Source organism: Nanorana parkeri, unplaced genomic scaffold (genome assembly GCF_000935625.1).
Source record: "Nanorana parkeri isolate BGI_ZX_2015 unplaced genomic scaffold, ASM93562v1 scaffold324, whole genome shotgun sequence".
In the NCBI taxonomy this organism is placed as follows: domain Eukaryota; kingdom Metazoa; phylum Chordata; class Amphibia; order Anura; family Dicroglossidae; genus Nanorana; species Nanorana parkeri.
The window spans coordinates 393358-405198 of record NW_017306592.1 but is presented as its reverse complement, the minus strand read 5'-3'; the positions used below and the strand labels follow the sequence as shown (position 1 = coordinate 405198).

The following is an 11841-nucleotide window of genomic DNA, read 5'->3' as shown; positions in this document are numbered from 1 at the left end:
TGACCGTTCCCCCTCCCCCCCTCCACTCCAGCGGTGAAATGTCCCTCGATGTCCTCATGTCTAACAGCTAGACGTGATGACATCACAGGTTCTCATACCGCAGGAGCCCAGGGGAGAAGAGTCTGTGGGGACCGGTCTTTGTACCTAGAGAAAAACAAGCAGTCCACCCTTGCATTGCGAGGTATCCCCACTGCAAGGGTTAATTTTCTGGGGAAAAAATTTAATTCTTCTTTAAGGATCTTGCAAGTGCAGACAAAATCCAAGTCCGAGATAAGAACTAAGGGGTGTAGGGGCTTTTTTTTAGTTCGGTTAAAATCTGGAACTCACTGCCACCAGTAGTGGTATCAGCAGAGAGTATTGAATCATTCAAAAAAAAGTGTACATGTACACTTAAAAACAAGATCACACAGGGACTCATGTACACGCACGCACGCACACACGCACACACACACACACAAAGGTTGAACTTGATGAACCTGTGTCTTCATTCAACCTCAAATGCTATAACTATGTAACTGGAGGGCCTGATTACTCTGCTGGAGATAACATAGGCAGAGAGAACAGGACAAAGAATAGTTCTAAATTTCTGGCAGAATCAATACTTATCCAACATAGCAAAGCACTTTCAATTATATATTTGAGAGACCAAAAGAGAGCAAATAAGAAAAATGCATTGCTAGGGTTTACATAGAATTCAATGGTAATATAAACAGTCATGTGAAAAGAGAAGCACACTCCATGGATAGTGTTGTCTTTTACAACCTCTCTGAGCAGGCAAACATTAGATCTTCATTCAAACATTGCCTATAGATTAAAAAAAAGAATGTACTTGAATAAAAACACATGAAAATAAATTGAATTTCCACTCATTTATTCAACAAAAAAATCGAAATGGTGTACTGTGTAAAATGTAAGCCCGCCCCTGGCATCAGAAGCTGGCATTGCATCCTTTAGCAGAAGTGACCTATTGCTGGCATTTTGTATAACTGCCCACCAGTCTCTGACATCACAATGATATCTGTTATCGTATTTTTTGATCAAGACTCCATGCAAAATTCCTTCAGTTGCAAGATGTTTGTGGGTTTCCTTACATTAAGTGCCATTTCTAAATTCTCTCTACATCATTTTAAAGGGAATCAAATCAGGGTTTTGGGTAGGGCAGTCCATAACTCCTCAATCTCTTCTTTTTAAACATCTGTTGGCGGATTTTCTAGCATGCTTTGGATCATTATCATGTTGAAAAGTAAATTCCCAGTTCAACTTTAACTTTTAGACAGATGAGCTCACATTCTAACCAATCACGCTTGGAGCAGTTGCCCATAGTAACTAATCAGCTTCTATTTTTACATTTTAAAGCTTAAAGTGACATTAAAGTCAAAAATGTGTTTCCCTCCCTCCAATGTTAATGTCAGCACTTACCTTAAATGAGGTTTCTTAATCCAATCTTCTTCTTCTTCTTTCCTGATGTTTTCATCTGTTCCTCCAGCGGTGTGGCGGCTCTCCGATCCAGCGGTGACTCCTCTCTGCTTGCAGGCACTTCAGATCCAGCGGTGTCTGCATGAGGGTGCACGCGTCCATAGACTTACCTTGCGTCTGAGCATGCGCCCGTCCTCAAGATGCTTTGCGGCCGCTCGATCAGTTTCGAATTCTTGGGCGGAGCGCGCTACAAAAACAGGGTAAGTTTAAACCGCTGTTAAAGCGGTTTGTTTTTTAAAAAAAACGTTTCGCCTATATCTACTGCTTGCTAGCAGTAGATATAGGCAAAAACAAATGGAGGGTTTAGGACCCCTTTAACTGAACAAACAGAAGAGATAAGCTGATTGGTTACTATCGACGACTGCTCCAGTTTTAATAAATTCCCCTTCATGGACTTTGGGACTGAGCATGTGCTCTGCTGATGAATTGGCAGATGGAACCTGGCTGCTATGGGAAATGCGTCTATGTCTCCTTCCTGGAATGGCATGGATCTGCCGCAGAACCTTACCACTGCTGAGATTCATCACTTAATAGGCAATCTTTAAGTTTTTCTTCTCTGAACACTTTGATAAATGTTAATCAAAGGTGGAAGTTAATTCCAGATCACAAAGGTAAACTGTGCACCTTCAGAAATAGAACATTCAAACTGCACATGATGCTCTTTTAAAAGGCCAAATGTGTATCCAGCCTTTTACACCTCAGCTAAATAATTGTTTTCTACACAGGCAATTAACATTTACTTTCCCTGACACTGCAACGCAACCAGCAGGTGCTGATGTGGAATAAACTGAACAATGTGATAAATGATGATGATATATACATACATACAAACTAGGGATAGTGAGCAACATGTATCCCCCGTAAACCCTTCTATTGGGTGCCTGTCATTAGTAGATTCTATTCCACCGATTTCCATATAAATCACCCCAACAGCTCAGCACTCCTTCATATATGCAGATGGTTTCTTTATTGTTCCATATGTTTGTACATGTAATGATTTATATCTAGGAACCTATGTACCAATAAACAAACCAATTGCATTGATGAAGGAGTGCCGAGCATTTGGAGTATACATACAGTATACTGCCTGGTCAAAAAAAAAAAGTCACACAGTCTTATATTCCATAGGACCTCCTTTAGCCTTTGATTACGGCACGCGCTCGCCATGGCATCGTTTCGATAATCTTTTGCAATGTCACAACATTTATTTCCCTCCAGAGTTGCATTCATTTTTCACCAAGATCTTCTAGTGATGATGGGAGAGTCAGACCTCTGTGTAAAGTCTTCTCCAGCACATCCCAAAGATTCTCAATGGGGTTAAGGTCTGGACTCTGTGGTGGCCAATCCATGTGTGACAATGACGTCTCATGCTTCCTGAACCACTCTTTCACAATCTGAGCCCGATGAATCCTGGCATTGTCATCTTGGAATATGTCCAATGTGCCACCAGGGAAGAACAAATCCATTGATGGAAAAACCTGATCATTCAGTATATTCAGGTAGGAAGCTGACCTCATTTTTTGGGCACATAAATTTGCTGAACCTAGACCATTTTTATTGATGGTTGTGTCCCCAATAGGGAGAATCACCCTCTTTTTTGTCCTGGTGACCATTCTAATTGAAAGTAAATGAAAATCTGAAATTTTGGGTTGTCACCAAAACAGGACTAGATGGGAAAACTTCCTATGGGAACACTAGTTCTGGTGACCCTATTGTCCACCAGGGATTTCCCTCACTTCAGGGGAATTTCCTCTCACCCTGGTGTGGCTACCAGGCAGGAAGTGAAGGGAAATCTCCGTAATGGGACACAGATGGCAAGCAAAGATGTGACAGGGATCATAACCCTCTCTTACGCTATCCGGGTTAGGGTATCCAGATGTTAGGGAGGGAGCGGAGTCCCCATGTTTGCTGGAGTGGAACTCAATAGCAGGGAACAATACCAGAAGGAGAGTCCACACTGAGGTACAAAATAGGAGAATCCGAAATGCTGTGTCAGAGTTTAGTCTGGGTCGAGGCAGGCAGCAAGTAATATAAATGGGAAGTCAAGCCAGGGGTCGATAACCAGGAGATCCAAATAGCGGGGGGGAAAGGCAGGAAACAGGAAAACAGGAGATGAGGCTATGTAGCTGCTTTGGGTATGGCAGAATAACTGAGCAACAAGTCTTGGCTCTGGCTAGAATTTAAACCCAGCAGGGACCAGAAATGCCCCCATTGTCTGGGCAACGAGGAAGCTACAGGTCCCTGGGAACCAATGGGATGGCTAGGAGAGAAGGTGTGCTTGCAAGGCCCTCCCTGGCAATGATCAGCAGCTAAAGTGACTAATAGGCCACGGCAACGCCACGCGCGCATGCATGTGCACCCGCAAAAAGCCGCCACTAGGCACAGAATCACCGCAAGAAGGACTCTACAATCTCCGTCGTGCCCGCTGGACCCCAGGTAAGAGAGCACCCCTGGTCCCACAACACCAGAACTAAAATGAAAAATGTTTTGGGTTCTACTTAAACGATAAAGCTGAATTCTAGGCAAACAGCTAAAAACATTTTCTGCAAGTACAGAAAGATACCTATTGATCATGACAGAAATCATGCACCCTTGTAATTTCCTGTGCACAAATCACAGAGAGCAACCTAAGGTCACAGTGGTGCTCCTTCATAAGCACAATACAATGAGTGAGCGTTGTCACCCTGGGGCAGGAAGTGCGTCACTGGCACGATCATCAAGTGAAAAAATAAATTATGAAAACGAGTGCAGCCTCCACATCTCAGGTCTGGAAAGCTGCAATATATACAAATGTTGTCTTTGGAAAAGATACATTTTAACTTTTGAGTTAAAGTTTAAGTTTCATAGTGGGTGCTATTGCTTACACTTTGTGAAGATTGTAATAAGTAAATCCTAAAATCTGGTTGTCCAATTAATCAGTATGATGGGCAGATGGAAGAGAACATCTTGAACTGATTTTGGAATTCATATTTAGGAAGCCGAAGTCGGGATTCATACTGAGTGTACCAGAGCCCAATAATTTTACCTGGTGGGAAAAAAATAATTGAGATGCATTTCCTGCATACAACATGTTAGTAAATAGATCAGAATGAAGTGACCTTCAAATCAAATTTATTTTCCAGCATGGAAGGAAGACCATTCATACATGCAGATGAAGCAATTTTCTGTACTAAGCCCTTCCTAATGCTCATGGTTAAATTTAAAGCCACAAACCTCTAAGAGTGGCAGCACACATTGCAGAGGATATGGAAAGTCTGTTGGTTACACTGCCCTTAAATCTCAGTTTATTAAAGCCAAAACTATTTGTTTATTTTATGTACAAAACAAATTATTGTCAACAGATCCTGAGTGAGAGGTGTGCTTCATCAGGAAGTGGAGGAAATCTCCCCAAAACGGAGCCAGAAAAGTGCATCCCCCGCGCAACGACCACAACGGGACAGTCAAGCCCAGAGGAGGAAAGAACAGAGGCCAAGGCCACACATGGTCAAGTGAGGGACGGGAGTCAGGGCCCTAGGTCGGCACCCATCAATAGTGGCCAGCCTCTATCATGGACCAAGGAACCAGGAAGGGGAGAGCTCAAATAGGATCTGCCACGTCACCTCAATCACCTCCCTCACAAGAGCCACCGGCGCTACACGCAGGGCCGTCGTGCGGCTGGTGATCACCTTTCTCTTAGACAGAAGTCAATGCACAGGTGTATGCTTTGGACCAATGCACAGGTGTATGCTTTGAACCTCCTGTTTTGGTGACTACTCTAAAAAAAAACTTTAGTTTTGTGTATTGAAGGTCAATCTCCACTATGGGACACGGGTAGCAAAAAGGCTGACAGGGGTTATAATTCTTCCCTTACTCCCTTCCTGATTACTTACTGCTAAAAAAGTGTAATGAGTGACCAGTTTAAAGACTCGTACGGAAAATAATGTCTTTGTTTTTGGCGCAGATCTCCTGACATCAAGACTGACTACTGCTATAGCCCCCACCACTAGACCCAGGGACTGACTCTTAAAAAAAACAGGGGCAAACACACACAACTATTGCAAGGGAGTGACTAACACTGGAAATCTGCAACAGTCAGGGAGGGATGACAACCATATTTACTACTCTGAACATGTATGCTTCACAATCTTTGTTAAAGGCTTTGAAATGTATCCCCCAATGTAACTTACATGGAATTGCTGGATTGTAACCAAACATTTATATATACACAAGTTTGCAGACATCTGACCATCACACCTACCACATGGCCAAAAGAATGTGGACTTCCAAGTCAAATTATTGAGTTCAATTGTTTCCAGTAAAGGGTACTACAGCACGTTAATGTTAATAGTATAACATACAAAAAAACATTTGGCGGTTCCAATCTTGGGGCAATAATTTGGAGAAGTCCCTGTTCTGTTCCAGCATGACTGTACACCTGTGTACAAATCCAGCTCCATAAAGACAAAGTTTGACCAGTTTGGTGTGGAGGAATTCGAGAGGCCTACACAGAGCTCTGACCTCAACTCTAGTGAACACCTTCTGGATGAATTGAAATGATGACTGCAAGCCGAGTCTTCCTGTCCAACATTAGTATCTGACCTAAAAAATTATGATTTTGCTAAATGGCCACAAATTCCCACAGACAGCCTTCAAAATTTTGAAGTAAGCCTTCCTAGAAAAATGGAAGCTCTCAAAGTCAGAAGGAGGGAGTCAACTCTATATTAATGCCCATGACCTTGGCACTGGATGTCCAACATCAGGTGTGGTCAGGTGTCCACAAAATTCTGGTCATACTGTGTGTGTGTGTTCAAATACACTGCTTGGGCAAAAAAAAAAAAAAAAGTAATGCATGTTAATATTTTGTTGGTCCGCCTTTAGCTTTAGTTACGGCACACATTCATCATCCAGCATATTGCGACATTGCATAAGCTTCTTTCCATCCAGAGTTGCATTCATTTTTCACCAAAATCTTGTAGTGATAATGGGAGAGTTGGACTACTGTGTAAAGTCTTCTCCAGCACATCCCAAAGATTCTCAATGGAGTTAAAAGGAGAATTATGAGGCGAGTGATTTTCACTCAGCCTCATAATCTGAGCCGACCTGTGACAATGAAACTGTCACAGGTTGGCTCAATAGATCGGGAAGTGAGAGAACACATACCGGCGCTTGCTCACTTCTCGATCTATCCGTGCAGAGAGCCGTGACTGTCACTCACGGCTAGCTGCAGGGATCCCCCCCCCCATCCGATGACTGGCGGAACGGACGGGGGGGGGGGCGGGTACAGCTGACTCTGCCTCTAGATAGGCAGAGCCAGCTGTCACTTACGCAGCTGTGTGGATCCAGACAGAATTGTCAGGATCCGTTCCGGCTGCGCCATCTCAGTATACCGCGAGCTGCAGCTTGCGGTATACTGAGCTCTGGGTGACGGGAGGACGCAAGTTTGTGTCCTCCCGTTACCCTTAGGAGAACTATGGGGAAAAGCCCTGACCCCATAGTTCTCCTTTAAGGTCTGGACTCTGTGGTGACCAATTCATGTATGAAAATGATGTCTCATGCTCCCTGAAGCACTCTTTCACAATTTGAGCCCAATGAAGCCTAGCATTGCCATCTTGGAAAATGAAAAATGTGCCATCAGGGAAGAAAAAATCCATTGATGGACACATAAACTAGACAGACAGTTCAATCTTTGAATCGAGTAGATAAATTATTCTGAAAGTACAAATTGCAATTCACACACACAGAAACTTTTCCCAGGTAAACCATCATGTCACACGTCTTCTCTTCAAGGTGCTGCTAATGAAAGTAATCATTAAACCTGAGAGACAGAGCCAAATCCTGCTATGCAGAGAAGCATAAATATTAAGCACTGTAAGTAACATTACTTAAGACTACAAACTACTCAAAAATAGAAAAAAAAAAAGCCTGGCAGCTATGCAATTTCTACAGAGTACATTTATTGGCTTTGCATTTCTAAGATTAAATATTGAGGCGTTACAGGAAACAGCATCAAGGCCATCTAAATATGCTGCTGCGGCAATGATGGAGCGCCTGCTTTACATTTTGATTATAGGATCTAATAAGCTTTTGGTTTTTGAGGTTAAGGGGCTTATCTTGTTAACTCTTTTCAGAGATACAAGCAAGTCTGATTCTTTCCATGCTAATAGCTTTCTCCATTGCAGGTATGGGGAAAGGCTTCAGACAGCCCAGAGCGTAATAAAAGTCACACTTTAAACAGAAAAACAAACACAAACATAAAAGTCTTCTTGATAAAAGCAAAGCTGGAGGCAGTTTTATTTCTCCTCAGGGCAGATATTCTCAAGTGCCAGGAGCGAGCCTACTAATTAAATCACATTTCCTGAATCGAATGTGTTGTTGTGGATTACTGGTAGAAACTGTGCATCTGGTGATCAAGTTTCTTTTAGTGGTAATGGTCTTCATGTCTAGGTACAAAATAAAATAATACTTTAGAGCAGTTGTTCTAAACCTTTCTAGGGCCGGGACCCCTTGGTAACAATTGCCAAGTTACGGTGACCTGCAATGGAGCACTGAACTCTGGACTTAGTAACACACTGGACTCTGGACTTAGTAATGCACAAGAGTCTAGACTTAGTAAAGCACTGGACTCAGAGCTTATTAACGCACTGAACTCTGGAATTAGTAATGCACTGGACTCTGGAATTAGTAATGCACAAGAGTCTAGACTTAGTAACGCACTGGACTCAGGGCTTAGTATCGCACTGGACTCAGGGCTTAGTAACGCACTGGACTCAGGGCTTAGTAACGCACTGGACTCAGGGCTTAGTAACGCACTGGACTCAGGGCTTAGTAACGCATTGGACTCAAGGCTTAGTAACGCACTGGACCCAGGGCTTAGTAACGCACTGGACCCAGGGCTTAGTAATGCACTGGACCCAGGGCTTAGTAACGCACTGGGCTCAGAGCTTAGTAACTCACTGGACTCAAGGCAAGGTAATGCACTGGACTCAAGGCAAGGTAATGCACTGGACTCAGGGCTTAGTAACGCATTGGACTCAGGGCTTAGTAACGCACTGGACTCAGGGCTTAGTAACGCACTGGACTCAGGGCTTAGTAACGCACTGGACTTAGGGCTTAGTAACGCACTGGACTCAGGGCTAAGTAACGCACTGGACTCAAAACTTAGTAATGCACTGGACCCTGGACTTAGTAACCCACTGGACTCTGAGCTTAGCAACACAGTGGACTTAAGACTACAATCAGAAGCACACTCACAAGAGAGAGAATACAAGCCTTCCGTAGCCCCTGCTTCCTGCTTGCCCGCTCTGTCTCTTCGATAGTGCAGCCTTCTCATCCTGTGCACAGGTAAGACGCCCCGCCTCCTGCAGTGCCCGCACTGTATGGGAGACAGGAGGACAGCAGTGGCTGTGAATGGAAAAGTGCCACTGCACACACTCCGTAGCCGCGGCTGCTGCAGCGATATCTGGGTCAGGAGAATTGACACTGCTGCACTAGGAGGAGCCTGAGGAGCCTCTCATCTAGCGCAACCAAAGGCACGCAAAGACTCACTTAACAGGGGATTGCAACCCACAGGTTGAGAACCACTGCTTTAGAGGATGGGCACACTGGCAGTTGGGTAGCACTTACATGTTGGCTCACTTGCCATGGGGTAACGATTATTGTTATGTTAATGCAGGTGTAAACTACCACATTCAACCAATGTGTTTTCTTGCTAATATAAGATCCTGGCATGGGGACTATAAGGGTCTAGGGCCCAGATACTTTCAGAAATAAGGCTAGTATCACGTTTTACATATTATCTTTGTACCAGGCAACAAGACTACTGTCACCGAGACTAAAAGTGAGAGAAAATGTGAAAATTTTAGATTGTCACAAGAACAAGGGGAAATCTTCCAATGAAGACACTTGACTGTGACAACTGTCTGAAAGGGCATTTTTCTTACGTTGGAGAGTTTTTCTATCACTTCCTCTTGTGTCTACAAGACAGGAAGTGAAGGGAAATATCCCCAGTTGGACACAGTTTTAAATCAATGGAGGGACACAGGATTCTAGCACATTCTTTTACAGCCAGATTATACTTCCGTCTACAGGAGGTTAGGACACTGGCAAAAAGATCAGACGCCATATAACTGCTCCTCTACCCATCACGCCTCAGTTTTGTGAGCAAGCTGCACATAAGCCAAGACACAGAGGGCTGGGACTTGTGTCCCTCAATGGACTTCAAGAAAAATGGACATGGGAATTTAGGATATTCTACTGCAGTCACAAGGAAAAGGACACAAGAAAAAAAGGGGAACTGCCACTACCATAGAGAGGGCACCAAGGCTCAACCCAGAGCTCCAGGACAGGACAGGGAATCACCGCCAAGGAAAAAAACTGGTACCTGAAAAAAAACATAGGCTCCAGCTAGTGAAACTGGAGAACAACAATAACAGGCAGAAATATAAATGTCCAAATGGGAACAAAAGATATACTAAACACGAATAGGGTCAACAAGATACAAATGCATTGGGTCAAAAACAAGGATTAACACTACAGTTTGCTTAGGAGGTAATACTTAGACAACTACATTCAAAAACAAAAAGGGGTAAACCAGCTGATCACCTCTTTCCTAACCCTTGATACCAGGGTAAGAAGGACTATGATGGCAAAATAAGTTGCCTCATCAGACAATCAAAATGAAATGGGAAAGCCATGAGTATGACAGCACCACCTTTCATTTGTAGTAACATCCTCCTCCGAGAAGTAGAAATTCTAGTGGTATAACTAGAAGCTTCCACCTGACAGAGGATAGGAGAAGAAGTGGAATGAAAGAAGCAGCAGAAGAACATATATCTCATAGATAAAGTCCCAAGAAGACCTGAAGACTAACAGGACTAACACTTTCCATGATAGAGGAATTCTGGAGCACGGTCCCCGAGAGTCCTGCCTGATGAATGCCCAGGGGAATATTGGACCTTCCAGCACAGCAATGGATACTTCCTTCCAAGCAGGAGAAGAGTGGCACTCAAGTGCTGAACCCCTCACACTGCAATGTTGAGATCATCTGAAAGACTTCTGCAGCTAACACAGTACATGGACATAGGGAAATTATTTAAGGGACATTTATCAAACAAATAAGCAACACATTCAGATGGCATTCAGGCTGCCTCTCCCTTAGCACAGTCCCTATGAAAGGTTTACAGTTTATTTGTGACCCTTGCATCTAGGAAGTCATCAGTTGAAACAGACTTTAGGCTCCGTTCACACATAGCAGTAGCATTTTCCGCGCAGTGTTGCATGCGGAAAACCGCACGGCATGAAAACGTGCAAACGTTAACAGAAGCACGGATTCCACGTGTTTGTGGCTTTCACTATAGGCGGAGTGCGCGGAATCCATCCATAAAAAATTGCGACTATTTTGCAGGATGTGCAGTTTCGTACCGCATGGACACTGCAATATTCTGAACTATGCACATTGCAATGCATTAATTTTTATGTTTAGCGCGTTTGCGCACATATTCGTAGGCGCGAGTACGCGTGGAAAACCGCTCATGTGTGAATGGAACCTTAGAGCACCCAAGGAGGGAATTTATGACTCAAATTGTAACCTTGGTAAAAAATCTGTTACACAGTCTGAGCCGGACCATACATAATACAACGTAGGCCCCTAGGGTCGGATGATTGTCCAGGGGACCCAGCTACAACCTTCACAGCACAAGTGGCCAAAGCTGTGTACCTTCCTGTCACTTGTATGATGGTGTGAGCCATGCCAGTGAAGACTAGGTAAATTGGATGACTTCTCTATCCAAACTGCAATGCTTATTAATGCCAATCAAAAAAAATAGGGGAGTGGGGGGAGCTGCTACCTTGCCTAGGGCTACACTCTCTCCTAATCCACCTCTACCAAAACTGCATGTGCTTACATAAAATGCAATTACATTATCCATGTCTTCTACAGACCACACGATTCACCTCTGGTACTCAAAATGTAGAACAGATTCTTGGTATACTGTACTTTAAATGATGATGGAAGACATTGGTACTCTGAACCTGCTAATGGACATCATTATCTCCCACACCAAATGCAGATAAAAGATGCATTGTTCTATGCGCCTTTGCTGGTTTTAAACAGGGTGTTAATGCTGAAATTATTATCTTTGAATCTTTTGAAACACTGTTCAGTGTGCCCAGTAGAGAGCCACATCTATCAGTCTTAGGGGCTTTGATAAAGTTCTTTTTTTTCTACAGTTCTTTTGTTTCTCATACAAGTCTATGTTAATGCAAAATCCACTTAAAACAGGTCAGGGGGTAAGGAAATCAGCTTTTGGCTGACTCAAAGGTACTCTGTCACCTTTAAAGCTTTTAGCAGTAGCAATGCCCTATATTGTCTCTGTACAGGAGTTTTAC

At 43.5% G+C, this 11841-nt stretch overlaps 1 protein-coding gene across 1 annotated transcript in view; it reads right to left on the bottom strand.

Annotated features, from left to right (window-relative positions):
* NBAS (neuroblastoma amplified sequence) overlaps positions 1-11841 on the bottom strand; it is a 578163-nt gene that overhangs the window by 405264 nt on the left and 161058 nt on the right. The window lies entirely within an intron of this gene.